At 33.9% G+C, this 15,320-nt stretch overlaps 1 long non-coding RNA gene across 1 annotated transcript in view; it reads left to right on the forward strand.

Moving 5' to 3' along the window:
- Positions 1–1,020: 1,020 nt before the first annotated feature.
- LOC131504559 (uncharacterized) overlaps positions 1,021–15,320 on the forward strand; it is a 215,447-nt gene continuing 201,147 nt past the window's right edge. Inside the window, exon 1 of the long non-coding RNA XR_009258053.1 lies at positions 1,021–1,101. This is a non-coding gene — a long non-coding RNA (uncharacterized LOC131504559). The remainder of the gene's footprint in view (positions 1,102–15,320) is intronic.

Raw genomic sequence — 15,320 nt, forward strand, 5'->3', positions numbered from 1 at the left:
ATCACTGATATTTTACAGCTGCTGTTGATCAGATGACAGCCGTGGCACGGTGTGTTAACTTGATGGTATTTGTCATACTGTCATTACATAAGTAGGGCTTGTATGTTTCTCACAATAACTTGTTTGGAGTTTAGTTGACATTTCAGATAGCTTTAAGAACTTTGCTCTATGGCTCAGTATTTTAACAAAGGTTATTTTGTATACTGAAAGTTCCGGGAAGAGAACCATGTGACATTAATTCCGTATGGTTGAAAGAACTATTTGTCTTTAGAGAAATGACCACAGTTCTACATTTTCTTGCAAATTGACACATAAATGCTTTCAAATACCTAGGGGAAAAATTTTTGTGTGTCCCAATACACCTCCTTTTATTTTTAATTTAATTTTTTAAAATTGAAATAACGTATCAATTTTAGGTGTATAACATAATGATTTCGTATGTGTATATATTGCAATATGATTACCACAAGTTTGGTTAACATTCATTACCATAAATAGTTATGATTTACTTTTGTCTGTGATGAGAACTTTTAAGTTCTACTCTCTTAACCATTTTTGAATATACAATACAGTATTATTAACTATAGTCACTATTTGTACATTATACCCTCAAGACTTCTGTTTGGAAGTTTATATCTTTTAAGTGCCTTTACCCATGTTGTCCACCCTCCACCCCTGACTCTGGCAACTACTGATCTCTTTTCTGTACCTATAGGTGTGTTTATTTGTTTTTCAGATTCCACATATACATGAGATCATACCCACCTGACAGTGAAACTGTCTGACTTATTTCACCTAGCATTATGCCCTTCAGTTCCATCTGTGTTATCAAAAATGATAGGATTTACTTTTTTAATGGGTGAATAATATTCCATTGTATCTATACTACAATTTCTTTATCGAGTCTCCCATGAATGGAAACTTAGATTGTCTTTATGTGTTGGCTATTTTAAATAATGCTACAGTGAACATGAGATGCAGATACGTCTTTGAGAGAATGATTTCATTTCCCACAGATAAATACCCAGAAGTGGAATGGCTGGATCATATGGGAGTTTTTTTTTTTTGTAATTTTTGAGGAGCCTCCATGCTGTTTCCACAGTAAGTATAACAATTTACATTCCCACCAACACTGCACAAGAGTTCTCTTTTTTCTCACATACTTGCCAATACTTGTTATTTCTTGTATGTTTGTTTTGTATTGTTTTGCTCTTTTTTTTTTAGAATTTTTTTTTTGTTGCTGTTAATAGGTATGAGGTGATATCTCACTGTAGTTTTCATTTTCATTTCCCTGATGATTAATGTTAGACACCTCTTTATGTAATCTTTTTGGCCAGTCATATGTCTTCTTGGAAACATGTCTATTCAGATCACCTGCCCATTTTTAGTTGGATTATTTTTTTTGTGTTGAGTTGTATGAGTACTTTACATGTCTTGGATATTAACCCCTTATCAGATATATGGTTTATAAATATTTTCCCCATTCGGTAGGTTGCCTTCCATTAATGGTTTCCTATGCTGTAGAGAAGCTTTTCAGTTTTAGTTGATTCGTAAATAGATGAGGCTGTGTTACATTTTTTTAGTGGGATACATGCAAAAAGATCATCTACCATATATTAAGCAAAGTTTGAAGGCAGGAATAATCGACAATCCCATGGAGGAGATGAAAAATTTCAAAACAAAGCGATTCTGGTATGATCGATCCATGCATTGTACAGGGCTATGTTGATATGGTCTCCTATTATACTTTGTCAGGAACTTCCTGCTGACTGTAAACAAAAACTGCTTAACTTCTAGTGACATGCAATTCAGTGAGAAAGATGGTGAAATATTGTGTGTCATAGTTGAGTTTTTTTCTTACAAGTGCATAAAAAATGACATCTTACATTAGATAGAATCTAGATTTAAAGATTATAGTAATAAAATTAAACTGATAAATATAGGAAAAAGAAGTTAAAGCAAGATTTTTATAAAGCTATTTTTAAGGTACCATTTTTATGTTTTTTTTCTTTCTAATTTCCAATAATAAGACACCATTACTGTGTGTTATCACCTAAGACATTGTACTAATCACTTTTATTCATATCTCTTTTATTATTTGTTTCTGTTCAGTAAGGCAAATATTACTATCTACATTTTATAGATAAAAAATTGAAGGCAAATATTACTATCTACATTTTATAGATAAAAAATTACAAAAATTACAAACAAGGCCTATAGCTTGGCAGACCCAGAGTGGGGACCAAAACTTATGCGCACATTATATTTTCTGTCAATTTATTAATGATTCTAAGGAAGTATTTCTTATTCCCTTCTACCTGAAAGTCTACCAATAATATATGTATTTACAGAAATCTAGCTTCCAGACTTTACAGAATGTGTTGCTTTAGGTCTTTAATCATTTGGATCTAATTAGATTGCTATGCTGGTAAACTCCCTGTTTGCTTTCAGATTCGTGCTCCACCCTTCCACTGCTTTCCTTTAGATTATAAGACCCAACACTTACCAATTTCATTTCCCTTTGATTTCCAGGGAAGCTGTGGCAGAAGGCTAGGGGTGTGTGATGAGGGGAGAAACCAGACATTTATTCCCCTCTCTCTGACTTATTCAGGAAGCTGGTTTGTTTCCTCCACACCTCCAGCACTAGCTGCCCAGGCTGGCTCTGTGTTCTGACAATACCATCTCCTTCCTTGTCCTTTTGGTGTTAAGGGTGTAGCTCTTTCCTGATATTGCTAATCTCTGTGTTGTCTTACTGTCCTTGATTCATTTCTCAGCTCTTGCATATATCTCTTGTATAACCAGTTTTTTTGTACAGATTCTTTCTTTGAAAGATCTAAAGTTATTTCAATGAAAAAACCCATTAATTTCCTTAATACATTTATTAAGGACTTCATTAAAAGACAGCAGGTCCTCTTGTTACTGGATCTACTTGGTCTAGATTACTATTGGACATATATTCAAAGAGAAAAGATGACAATTTAGCTCCCTGTATCTGTAACTAATTTGTTGAGTCATGGGAATCTTAGCACTTTTCTTTCTTCCTTTCTCCTTTTCTCTCTCTCTTCCATTTTTACATACAGAAAATACCTATCCATATATATATATGGATATGTATATCCATGTATATATATGTATATATATATATATATATATATATATATATATATATATGTAGAGAGAGAGAGAGATAAAATGAATACATGATTATTCATACTTTTTAAATCTTATTTTAGTTTTGTGAGTTATATTTTTCAAGAAATGTGTCCATTTTATTAACATTTTTATGCTTATAAAATTATGCAAAATATCCTATTAACTTTTAGTAACTGTACAATCTATAGTGATAGACCTTTAACTTTTGAAATTGGTAATTTATTTTTTCTCTCTTTTCTCTTGATTAAACTTTCTGAGTATATGTGGTTGATTATCTTTCAGTCAACCAACTTTTTTTTTTTTAAGTTTATTTATTTTGAGAGAGAAAGAGAAAGAGCATGAACAGGAGCAGAGAAAGGGAGAGACGGAATCCCAATCAGACTCCACATTGTCAGCACAGAGCCTAAGATGGGGCTTGATCCCATGAACCCTGGTGATAATGACCTGAACCAAGATCAAGAGTTGGACACCCAACCAGGGTCCCTCAACCAAGTTTTGACTGATCTCTATTTCATAATGTATTTTTACTTTTTATTAATTTCCTCTATTTTCTTTTTATTCCCTTTATTCAATTTAATTTGGCTTAATTTACTCTTATTTTGTACTTACAATGGCTCCTTGGATAACTGATTTTAAGCCTTTCTTCTTTTCAAATATGTACATTTTAGGCTATAAATACTCTTACACACATAGATTTATCATATCTGTCAAATTTCTATATGCCATATTTTATTATTTTTAATCAAAATATTGTTAAATTTTCTTATGACTTCTTTGAGTCATGTTATTTGGTATTGTTTAATTTGAAAATAGGGACTGTCTAGCTATCTTTTGGTTATAGACTCCTGGCTTACAGCCACAGAATCAGAGAATCTTTAGAATTTTATTAAGGCTTTCTTAATTACCTTGCATATGGTAAATTTTGTCAATGTTTGGGTTTTTTTGCATATTTGAAATAATATGCATTTTGTTTCTTTTTCAGTGTATTTTTTTCTCTATGTATCAATTAGATCAAATTTACTAGTTACCCTTTATACCAGATCTTCTCTACACTCCTAATTTTTTTGTGTGCTCGTTAAGAGAGGTATGTTAGAGTCTCCCATTATGTTTCTTTTCATTCCAATAATTTCATTTGTTTTATAGGTATGGTTTTGGATGTATGGTGATTTTGACATGTTGTCTCTCCATATTTTATTTCTACTTCCCACATCTATTCTTCATATTTAATTCATTATAATTCTAAACTGATGAAGTCACCTCTTTCATCAGTGAGATATGATTGCATACTATTCAGAGGCCCTCAAGAGCTTGCATGCTTCTTCCTCTGCTGGCTTCTAGTTTTATGGTACATCAACCTTCATTTTGTTTCTGTAGCTGATTATGTGACTTTGCCTTTGCACTGCGTAATCACCAGTTTTTGCCACTGCTCATGGCCCTGTATCGACTGTCTTCTCTTATTTGCAACACTCTTTTGATCCGCTTATATCCTACCTGTAGGCAACTCCTTGTTATCCTTTGAAAATATCAGAACTTAAGAAAACCCCCATTACTGCCTCACAGACCTCAGACTAGGTTAGGTATCCTTTGTTTGAAATCTCCTGGCTCTCTGTAGCCTTCTACTTGAACACTATTAAAGTTGTAACTTTATGGATGCATTTGATTATAGGCCCAGAAAAATATTCCTTTTTTTGCTTCTCAGCATCTATTATAGTATTTGATACATAATAAAATAATAGTATTGGTAGTAACAACATTTTATGAGATGCCTGGGTGGCTCAGTTGGTTAAGTATCTGACTTTGGCTCAGGTCATGATCTCATGGTTCGTGAGTTCGAGCCTTGCATCAGGCTCTCTGCTGTCAGCATGCAGCCCTCTTGGTATCCTCTATCTCCCTCTCTCTCTCTCTCTCTCTGCCCTTCCTGTTTGCGTGCACACACTTGTGCTCAGTCTCTCTCTCTCAAGAATAAACATAGAAAAATATAGTTCTTTAAAAAATAGTAATAATATTTTACTTCTCATATATTTCAAAAAACATAAGTATTTTACATGTGTTGCCTTAATTTTTCTTCACGATGATCTCATAGAGTTATATATTAGCATCTTAAATTTATAGATGAAAAAACTAAGGCATAGAGAGATTAAGCAATACTTCCAATACTGCAAAATAGAAAGTAGTAGAGTTGAGGTATGATACAGTGTGTTTGACACCAGATTTTGAGCTTCTAATGAGCACATAGTGCCCCTTGCATAAGAGATCCGCAAACAAATGAACACCTCAATACTTTTGTTGGCATATATAACATAGCATCTCCCCTACCAACATAGTCACTAATTTTAACCTACTGTATGCTAGGAATTAGGATTTGTATCATAATTTCCTACTTACCTTGCCTTTGTATTATCTGTGTCTCATTTGATTCTCAAAATACACTCCTGCTACAGATAAGAAAGTTGAGGTTTACAGGGTCACTGTGATATCCCTAGACGAAAGTAGGTAAGAGATAACAGAGTAAAGGCTAACTTCCCATGTCAGCTTATTTTGAGTTTCATCATTATTTAACTACCCTATGAATCCTACATACAGGTCAGTAGATCTCTTATACCAAAGTACCTAGAATGCTTGTTCAAATAGCTTCCCAGATGCCACTCCAGACCTATTAAACCAAAATCTCCTGAATGTAATACTAGAAACTATATTTCTTATAATATAGTGAATCTGCTCCACTTTGGTAATCGCAGCTTAACCTATATGCTCTAAGAGTAATAAAAACACAAAAGAACAGACAACCGATATTCTTAGCATCTCAAAGCATTGTGTACCTTAGCCTAGTATTCTATAAGAGTCATATTTTGTTTCTCTTATAAAATAATAAATTGACAAAATAAAAATAATAGACAAAAAATTTTTAGAACACCTAGAAGCTTAGTTTCTTGTATCCCAATTCTCATATAATTTTATAAGGCTGTACTTTTTAGATAAAAATTATGACTACTTCCTTTAGACACATTCTTATCATGGTAATACATTGTTTCTTATAAACTTCTGATAGTTATAGTTGAGAAGAAATGTTATGTTTGCAAATGTGGAAGTTACCTTGCCTCTTCCTCATTTAGATTGGAAGGTGTCTGCCAGTTGACTGGCAGTTTTATTTTTAAGTTTTCACAAAGAAGAACTGTTGGAATATAACACTTTTAAAATGATATCATGTTGCTGTGTTTGAATCACTGTCATTTTTGTTGTTGTTGCATATATTTTGTAACATTAAAATCTGCTTATAGTTTCTGTATTTCAAATGCATCTATTGGTAATATAATTCTAAGGCATTAAAAGACATAAATGTGTCCATTTGCTTAGGAAATAGAAGCAGGTCTATTCAGTGTTATTATTTGGTTAGGACAAACACATTTTTTGTTTCTATATTCAAACAAAATAGTCAGTGAGTACTTAACTCTAGGTAAATTTTGCTTTCTTGACACAAAAGAGTGATCTACGTGAAGAGATAACAAAGACCAGGAAGAGTATAATTTTCTATGTAAAAAGTTTACGATAAATGCATTACAGAAATGTCTCCTCACATATCACAGCAAAATTCCATATAACTTTAATTCTTAAAATATTAATTACCAGAAGGACACATTAAAGATTCAATACAAAGTCTATGTGCTAATATTAGCACTTGGATATGTTATAAGATATACATTTATAGACTTCGGGGGAAAAAAAGTTAGAAACACCATAATGAATTCATTACTCTAGTCAATATTGCATGTCCTGTAGCAGGAAAGAACATTTTAACAAAGACTTTTAAGATTAAAAATTGCATATAAATGATAATTATTTTCATGGTCACGCTAATCAAGACTAGATTAGCATGGTCATTAGAGTAAAATGTGGCCGGAACAGAAAATTATTCTAAAAGTCATCATTTGAACCTAGGTACTTTTCTCTTTTCTCTTGGTTCTTACCATCTCCCAGGTGAGGGATTGTGCTAATTGCATCCTGGAGGTCATTTATTCCCAAAGTCTGAGCATTACTGGTGGAATTTTTTTCTTGACCCTGAGTACCTCATTTTTAGCAAAGCTTGAAGGATAATAAGAAGGTTTTCCCAAGGTTGGAATCAATAATAGATATAAAAAGAAAAACTGATTTCTGGAGAGGTGGCTGTATCATATATGAGGACCATTTTGTTCTGCTTGTGATGGTTCTCTTGTCTTTTAAAATAACTCTGTAAATAAACAATATATAACATATTGGCCCAGAAATGAACAGCCTTTCCATGATCTGTGACATTGGACAAAAGATGTATGATTTTGAAGTTTCCTTCTGGCTCTAGAGAACTGTAATTCTATGGCTTATTCTCAAAGACACAAGGAGCCCCAGGCATCTCTCAGAGGGAAGCTTTTGAGAGTAAGGCTGTCGTGAAGATCCTCCAGAAGAAACTGGGATTTAAAACCAGATGGGACGCCTGGGTGGCTCAGTCGGTTAAGCGTCCTACTTCAACTCAGGTCATGATCTCGCGGTCCGTGAGTTCGAGCCCCGCGTCGGGCTCTGTGCGGACAGCTCAGAGCCTGGAGCCCGTTTCCGATTCTGTGTCTCCCTCTCTCTCTGCTCCTGCCCAGTTCATGCTCTGTCTCTCTCTGTCTCAAAAATAAATAAACATTAAAAAAAATTAAAAAATAAAAAAAAAACAGATGGACAGCTTCTTGGGCCTATACTGACTTTTATAAAATAGACGGCTCCTTTTGTGGTTGCATCTCTACTTGAATGAACATGTCTCATATTCCACTAGTTAGAATAGTTGTAGAATAATTTACTCTTCCTTCCCTTCTTTCTTTATTGCTCTTCCCTCCGTGCCTCTATTCCTCCTTCTGTCATTCTTCTCTTTAAATTCCAATCAGCAGGTGTAATTCTATTTGTTTTTCTTTTTTATTAACATGGTATTAGAATATGCCTTGGGATTTCGTGGTATATTTTCATAGCTCGTTCTTCACTACAAAAGAGCATAAATTCTTTTGTTAATGCAGATATAATTTAAATCCTTCCTGTCATCAAACCCTTAGGTCATTGCTCCTATTACATGGTCAGTTACCAACATATAGCATTCAATTAAGAAGGCACAAAACACTTTCCAGTGAGACACAATGTGATTTGTTGTGAGATTGGATGTCAGAGTGAAGCTGCTGAATTCACCTAGATATACTTTGCTTCCTGCTTTGGCCATGATAAGTTCTTCTTGCTTCATTTCTGGCAAATTCTGGACCTACAGACTTATACTTACTTATCTGGCATTTGATCTATTTTATTTTCTTCAAAAGCATAGGTTTTTCAATCCTACTAGGCCAGTGGGGTCTTTGAAAAACTTCTCGGCAATACTGCCTCTCTCATATTTTGACTTCTTTCATGTTACTAGATGTTTTTGATCCGTGCTTGGCATTTATTAGTTTAATTAATCTAATCTTGGCAGTAGCATCCATGCTAACTGAAATGATTTCTAACAATGTCTTGTTGATCCCCGTAATCACTGAATGAGAATAAAGATGCTGTTGCACATGGCAACATTTCCTTATCTATGTGGCTTACATTTTAAGTTTGAGATCACCCTCCAACAACACCTCGCCAGTTCAATTTTAATTGGAGCTGTATTTTGCCTCTCTGATAAGGTCAGTTTTGCGTGTTCACTCCTTGACAAGACTATGTTTAAGAGATTTAAAAAAAATCATTCTGTGTTACTATGGACTGCTGCAGAATACAGCTTTGCCTTTTTTTTTTAAAATTTTTTTTTTCAACATTTTTTTATTTATTTTTTTTGGGACAGAGAGAGACAGAGCATGAACGGGGGAGGGGCAGAGAGAGAGGGAGACACAGAATCGGAAACAGGCTCCAGGCTCCGAGCCATCAGCCCAGAGCCTGACGCGGGGCTCGAACTCACGGACCGCGAGATCGTGACCTGGCTGAAGTCGGACGCTTAACCGACTGCGCCACCCAGGCGCCCCTCAGCTTTGCCTTTTAAAACAGATGATGAGGTTCATAATACTTGAAACTGAAAGAGTGTGGCTGAACTCAATCCAAGGGAATTGCCCCTGGAAGTTCAGGTGACCTTGAAGTTAAGGTGGAGAGGCTCACAGCCCAAGATGTCAATGATGACAGATACATTTTTTCTACAAAATGCTATGCTAATATAATGTGATACAGTACCGAAGCTCAAGAAAAAAGCATAATGTTCCCCTTAAAAGCTTTATGCATTTTGTTTTCTATATAAGACTTTTCATTATCTAGACAAGAAAATGAATTTCTCCATGGTGTTTTTTCCCCTTTTCAATAAAAAAATGACCTTCATTTTGTGTGACCTGCTTGATGTTACTGTAGTGCTTGAAAATACCACTACTTCCTTTCCAGAGAAAAGGTCAATTACTCACAACATCCTCCTTTCTTTTAAATGTCTTTCAGACTATGTTTACACAGCAAAAAGTCAAGTGGAGATTTAGTTTACCTGGTTTGTTGAGTTGATATTCAGGTGGCCAAGAAAAGATAATTTATCATCTAATTTTGCTTATTTTGATCAGCTTCACTTATATGTTAACTATCATATATTTGTCTGTTTATTTATTTGTACATTCATTCTTTTACCATTCACATGAAATTTGGGAATTCTGGTTACAAACTATCTTTCATTCTTTCTCGTACTTTTTCCCTACATTTATCAAGTTTCCATATGTGCATGGGTCTGTTTCTGTTAGCCCTTTAAATCTAGTAGTTGTTATCACTGTGCTGACACCACGGTTTATAATGGCTTTATAATAAATCTTTATACCTTACACAGAAAGATCCTCACACTGTTCTTCTTTAGTAGTGCTGTGGCTAGTCTTGATCCTTTGTTCTTCATATTCAATATAAATATTGAAACTAACATACTTAGGAATAAATTTAACTGAGAAGATGAAAGATCTCTGCTCTGAAAACTACAACACATTGATGAAAGGAAATTGAAGAAGACACAAATAAATGAAAATGTGTCCCGTGTTCATGGATTGGAGGAAGTCATATTGTTAAAATGTCAATGCTACCAAAGCCAGCTATAGATCAATGCAATCCCTATCAAGATTCCAGGGGAATTTTTTATAGAAGTAGAGAAAAAAAAAACCACTCCTAAAATGTATACAGAACCATAAAAGACCCTGAATAACCAAAGAAATCCTGTGAAAGCAGAACAAAGCAGGAGGGCAGGTGGTGTCATATTTCCTGGTTTCAAGCTACGCTATAAAACTATACTTACTAAAACAGTATGGAATAAAAACAGACAAATAGACCAATGGAACAGAACTAGGAGCCCAGAAATAAACCCAAGCACACATGGCTAAATAATATTTGACAAGGGAGCCAAGAATACTTGGTGGAGAAAAGAGTTTTCTCAGCACCATTTAGGTGCTGGGATAATTGGATACTCACATGACATAGAATGAAACTAGACCCATATTTTACACCACTCACAAACATTAACTAAAAATGGGTTGAAGACTTAAATGTAAGACCTGAGTGCATGAAACTCCTAGAAGAAAAAAGGAAAAAAACCTCCTTGACATGAATCTTGGTTATAATTTTTTAGCTATGATGTCTAAAGTACAAGCCACAAAAATAAAAATAAACAAGTGGGATTACATGAAACTAAAAAAACGTCTCCATGGCAAAAGAGACCATCAACAAAATGAAGAGAAAACCTATGAAATGAGAAAAAATATTTGCAAAACATATATCTGATAAGGGACTAATATCCAAAATATATTAAGAACTCATATAACTCAATAGCAAAATAAATAAATAAATAAAATAAAATAAAATAAAATAAAATAAAATAAAAATTGAATGGGCAAAGGACCTGAACAGACATTTCTCCGAAGAAAATATATGAAAGACCAAACAGGTACATGAAAAGATCCAAAACATCACTACTCATTAGAGAAATACAAACAAAACAAAACAAAACAAAAAACAAAAAAAACAAAAAACAAAATAAAACAAAAAAAGCACAACAACACAGTGAGATATCACCTCATGCCATGCCTGAATGGCCATCACTTAAAAGACAAGAGATAACAAATGCTGGTGTAGATGCAGAAAAAAGGAAACCCTTGTGCCCTGTTGGATTGTAGATGGGTACGGTTACTGTAGAAAACCATATGAAGTATCTTCAAAAATTAAAAATAGAATTACCATATGACCCAGCAATTCCACTTCTGGAAATATAGCCAAAGACAATGAAAATACTAACTAGACAAAATATCTGCACCCCTATGTTCATAACAGCATTATTTACAGTATCCAAGACATGGAAGCAACCTAAGTGTACATCATGGATAAATGGATAAAGTGTTATGTTTTGTGTATGTATGTCAATTTATATATACAAGTGTGTGTGTATAGGCATACACACATATACATATACACATGTATATATATATATATACCCATAATGCCTCATTTTATTGTGCTTTGCTTTATTACATTTTCCAGATGCTGCATTTTTAAAAAACAAATTGAAGTTTTGTGGCAACCTTGCATCAAATAAGCCTATTGTATCATTTGTCTGATAGCATTTACTCCATGTCTCTGTGTCACATTCTGGTAGTTCTTACACATTTCAAACTTTTTCTTTGTTAGGATGATCTGTGATCAATGATTACAACTTGCTGAAAGCTCAGATGATGATTAGCATTTCTTAGCAGAAGTTTTAAATAGAAAAAAAATATATATATATGTATTCTTAGACAAAATACTATTGCACACTTAATAGACTATAGTATAGTATAATTTTTATATTCACTGGGAAACCAAAATCTACATTTGACTTACATTATTGTAATGATATGGAGCTGAATCTGTGATATCTCCAAGATATAACTGTATCGTGGAATATGATTCAGCCACAAAAACAAACAACACACACACACACACACACACACACACACACACACACACACAAAGGGAAACCTTCCTTACATGGTGACATGGATGGATCTTGAAAGCACTGTGCTACCTGAAGAAAATCAGAGAGACAAAGACAAATACTGTATTATTTCACTTATATGTGGAATCTAAACTTTTTTCTTTCTTTCTTTCTTTCTTTCTTTCTTTCTTTCTTTCTTTCTTTCTTTCTTTCCTTCTTTCTTTTCTTTTCTTTCTTTCTTTCTTTCTTTCTTTCTTTCTTTCTTTCTTTCTTTCTTTCTTTCTTTCTTTCTTTCTTTCTTTCTTTCTTTCTTTCTTTCTTCCTTTCTTTCAAAGCAGTCCTATAGAAAAAGAGATCATACTTGTGGTTACCAGTGGAGAGTGGGAAGGGAAATTAGAGGAAGGTGGTTAAAAGGTACAAACTTCCAGTTATAAGATACATCAGTACTAGGGATGTAATGTACAGCATGATGACATTATAGATACCGCTACTATACAAAATATAGGAAAGCTGTTAAGAAAGTAAATCCTAAGAACATGGATGTTAGTGAATATAAAAATTATCTTTACACTATACTATAGTCTATTAAGTGTGCAATAGTATTTTGTCTAAGAATACATATATATATATATATTTTTTTTTAATTTAAAACTTTTGCTAAGAAATGCTAATCATCATCTGAGACTTCAGCAAGTTGTAATCATTGATCACAGATCATCATAACAAAGAAAGTAAATCCTATAGTTACCGCTAATATACGAAATATAGGAAAGCTGTTAAGAAAGTAAATCCTAAGAGTTCTTCTTCATCACAAGGAAACATTTGTTTTTCCTTTTTTTTTCTTTGTTTTTCCTTTTTTCCTTTCTTCTCTTTTCATTGTATATATGAGAACATGGATGTTAGCTAAATGTGTTGTAGTAATCATTTCACCACATATGCAAATCAAACCATAAGTATAAAATTGTGAGAAGCATGCTGAAAATAGTCTAAGAGGTAGATCTACTCATCAATTTGTATCTCTTCTTTTTTTCTACCTTCTCATCCTCATGATTTAACTCATTTAATGAAGTTTTATAAGATGAAGCAAATTATTCTTTTGTTTCTCATGGAATATTTTTTCACTTAGTGGTTTATACAAGGTTCATCCATGATCCTGAGGCAAGCAGTGGGTTGGAAACAGCAGACCCACCTTATACCTGAAATGGTGACATTGCCTCCATTTTCAGTTATGCTATCACTAACAGCTCAATGTTAAGTAGCCTGGGCATTTTCCCAACAACCTTATACCCTGAATCATTCCTAATTATTCTACATTTTGGCATTTTGGTCTTCCAGCAGTGGCAATGTCTTATAAGGGTCCCAATGGAAGACAGATCAAAGAGAGATAAATTATTAATAATGGATACTTGAGTCTGCTAAGTAAATTCAGGGACAGAGTCAAAGGAGGCTAGTTGAATAATTATTGTTGATATATATATCACTTGTATATGTCAGGTAGTAACACTTTACATTTATTGTCGTTTAGTCTTTACGACATCCATGAAGTAGGTACTAATATCTTATCCATTTTACAGATGAGAAAATAAAGTCATAACAAAGAAAAGGATTTGTTGAAGGTCACTCAGCTGGTATGTGATAGAGCCAAGACTCTGACATAGGCATTTCAGCTCCAGAGTCCTCCTCGTCTTGGGTTATACAATAAGAACCATTCATACCATAGCTGATAAAGATACATTTCTCTTCTGAAATTCACAGGTGTTCCAGTTAGGTTTAGCTTCTCAAAAAAAAACACACTGTATTTAAGAATCTAAATCTCTAAGTGATAACTGTCAGTCACAATAGTCTTTGCTCACACTTCAGGAAAACAATTAACTCAGTGATGTAGGGGTGGAAAAAAGTCTTCTCAACTCTCTTAGGATCCTGGGTGGGTCTGAAAATTAAAATGACAAAGACAGATTAGCAGAAGAAAAGCATACACATTTATTTAATATAAGTTTTACATAACTTGGGAGTTCAAAAGGAAATGAAGACCCAATGAAATGGTGAAACTTGAGTGTTTTATGCTCTGTTTGATGAAAAGGAGACAATAGGGAAGAAATAAGATAGATCAAGGGGTAAGAGGTCAGTGTAGTAAACTGGGGAAAGTTAGTAGTAACTTAGGAAGTTACTTAGGAAGTCATGTTTGGATTCTTCTCCATGTCCCTTTGTCCTCAGAGATAAGGATGCCCCTTTCCTCTGGGTATAGGGAAGATATCTCTTACATGAGATATCTGGAGCTTTAACCTCTGGAGCTTTAACCTGTTTCTGGGCAGAAGGGTGAAGGGAGGGTCACTCGAGTGACTTTCCTGTTTCTGCTGTTTCCTCAAATTCCATCCATTTAGCATAGTCAATATACCAAGGGGCATCTTTTGGGATAGTACATCCTGAACCCTGTCAGGATGAAAATAAGAACCCAATAAAATGACAACAAAATGGTCTATTTTGACCTGAAAATGTAAAAATTTACAAAGGGTAAAATATGTCTATAAGTTTGATTTTAAATGAGATAAATTTAATTTTTAGTGAGATGTATTGTTTATTTTTAATGTTGTCTAAGGTCTCAGTCTTTTCTTTAAAGCTTTCTACAAGACCCATTCTCTGACATAGCAATGACTGACCTGTTCTCTAAAATTTACCCTCTCTTTGCAAATTGGTGTTAAAAGCAACTAGTGAGAAAGTTTTCAATAACTGTCCCTGGACACCAAGGCTATTCAACCTAGAAAAACTCCATCGGAGAAAAGGACCATAACTAGAGCTTGTAGATTATAAATGGGCTGTCAGAACTGATATTCTATACATCCATGCTGAAGCTCTGTAATGTTTGATAGAAAACTGCAGGAACAGCTATCCACTCATTTGGTGTCAGACATAAAATGTCTACTATCTTAGGAAAAAGAGGCAGCTTTATTTTCACTTATTTGATGAATTAGTTAATTTGTTAGCATAATATATATTTAAAGGCGTTTTTAAAAGAGAGAGGTATGGACACAACATCTCCAAAGGGGTTTTGTTCTTTGTGGTTTCTGACTTCTCAGCACCCTCCTTCAAAACATACACAGCTCTGCCTGGCTTTCAGATATTTATTTTTCTAAACTTTGAAAAGTTAAAGAAAAAAAAAAGGCCAACCGCAGTTTAAGTACACATGGCAGAGGCACTTGTAGAAATCTGTGGTCGCTTGGCAACCAGA

The sequence above is a fragment of the Neofelis nebulosa genome, chromosome 2 (assembly GCF_028018385.1).
Source record: "Neofelis nebulosa isolate mNeoNeb1 chromosome 2, mNeoNeb1.pri, whole genome shotgun sequence".
Classification (NCBI taxonomy): Eukaryota; Metazoa; Chordata; class Mammalia; order Carnivora; family Felidae; genus Neofelis; species Neofelis nebulosa.